Raw genomic sequence first — 2,154 nt, forward strand, 5'->3', positions numbered from 1 at the left:
TGTGTTCATACGCGTAGCGGGAGAGGACGGGACGTGCGTCTCCGCGTCTTCACTGCGCCGCCCGTGAGGCATCAATAGAAGGCTGGTCGACGCGGCAGCGCGGCAGCCTTGGCATTGATTCCCCGCGGGAAATCGAGGCGATGAGGACGACGAGCATGCCCGGTCGCTGACTCAGCGGGCCCGCCAGGCTTTCGCGCCAAAATTGTTTCCCCGGGCGCCCTCTAGCGTGCCGGGTTCGGCCTAGGTCCGCCGGCGCCAAATTCGGCCCTAACCGGCGAAAATTGGGTTTTTGGGGATACGACTGGCCAATTTTTCTACGCCTACGATATAAAAGGACCCTGGGGAGCTTGTTGAGGGCGCGGCTGGAGATGTTTTAAGATGTACTAGCAGGGAAAATAATGCTGGTAACATTTGTGCATCTTTCTTTTTGTTCTTCTAAAAAGAAAAAATTGCTACGAAGAAAAAAGAAAAGGTTCGTGAGATGGAGTTGTGTGCCGAGTACAAGCGTGTATTTGGTTTGAGAATCAAGTATCATAATCCACCGGAATGGGACGGTTCCATCTTCATGTTCAGTTAGAAAAGTGGAATAGAATGGTGTCATCTTGGTGTTTGGTTTTTTTTTTGCATGGTAATACGTGTCTCATTCATATCATAAAGAACAAAGTACAAGTCACGTAAGAACCGACATGACAAAACTGAAAAGATAGCAGAACATCTCTGAGCTTGACACTAACGCCCGTCACCTGCCTCCGGCACCACCACAGCAGCCACCGAAGAAAGGAATGACGGATCACCTCCTCACCCGAGCTCGACGCGGCTCCATCGCTGATATGTAGCTTTGCGGACCTCCAAGGTGGCTCACCAAAAGTGAAGCCATTGCCGTTGAACGAATCAGTCCGGGGCAACACCCCGGACATGCCTTCGAACTCCAGATCTGGCACCCCACCACGACTAAGACGCCGAAGGAGGAAATCATACCTGCCATCCACGAACCACGAACCCAGCACACATTTGTCTTCCAGATGTCGTTGATGCAGACCACAATCTGCATCTGCTCCTGGACTACCTCCCAAGCTCCACGCCGACGCTGGAGCAAACGTCGTCGCAGCGACGGAGCCCGAGGACACAGGTCCACCACGAGAATACCGCCGCCGCCACGCCATCCTTGCTTGAACAGATTGATTTCCAGATCCATCCCCAACCATAGGACCGATGGCCTCGTCGGGAAAGGATCTGAAGAATATTTATTCAGCGTCGTCATCGTCGCCGCCGAAGCAAAGTCGATGAACAACCTAAAAACTTAGACTACGAATGAGTAAAAACGATTCACACGCGTGGATCCGGCGACCCCCCTCACCACCGACGACCGAGGTCGCCGGCGGAGGGGAGCCGCCGGAGAACGGCGTTGGAAGATCTATCTTGGTGTTTGGTTAAAGGTGAAACAAATATGGGCCATGTACCTTGGGGTGACGTATCTGTACTTGAGGGTGACGTATCTGTAGTCCCTCCATTCGTACATCCAGTACCTCTTGATCTTCTAAGTGTGTGTCTTGCGTTGCTTCTTAGTTTCTGGGTCATGTATGTTTTTGTCAGGCGTACAATACCATGCATATAATTCATCAGGGATCTCAAAAGCAGTATGTTTCTCTTTCCTCTTGCCTCCTTTCTGGGGCCTCTTTCCTTTAGCCATCTTCTTCAACTGAGGTTTTTGAACAAGTGACGACTCTAATGAAGTTTGAAGATTTTCCTCAAGCAATATTGCAAATGATTTAATTTGATTAGAACCAAGTGATTCGTCGGCAGACATTGTACCTGTGAGCAGAGTATAGTTGCGCGGAAATTGGGAAGAGTCACATGCATTCTCAGAATTTTTGAAAAGTAAACCAGTTGAGGAAACTGACCCTTATCGTCTTGAAGAATTTCACTAAGTGTTCTTGACTTAGGTTCCAGAGTTGTATAGATTGAAGCAATTGCAGAATTGAGAAATCAAGTTGCTAAGCATAACTTAAATGAAATACGAAAGACCGGCCAAAATGAAGTGTTGAAGAATTGAAAGAGTGGCAAAAACAACACTTGAAGATTTTTGGGTAAAGTGAAGATCAAACCGGGGATTTAATTACCCCATAGATGAACTTGATGAACTAGACGATGAAA

Source organism: Triticum dicoccoides, chromosome 7B, assembly GCF_002162155.2.
Source record: "Triticum dicoccoides isolate Atlit2015 ecotype Zavitan chromosome 7B, WEW_v2.0, whole genome shotgun sequence".
Classification (NCBI taxonomy): Eukaryota; Viridiplantae; Streptophyta; class Magnoliopsida; order Poales; family Poaceae; genus Triticum; species Triticum dicoccoides.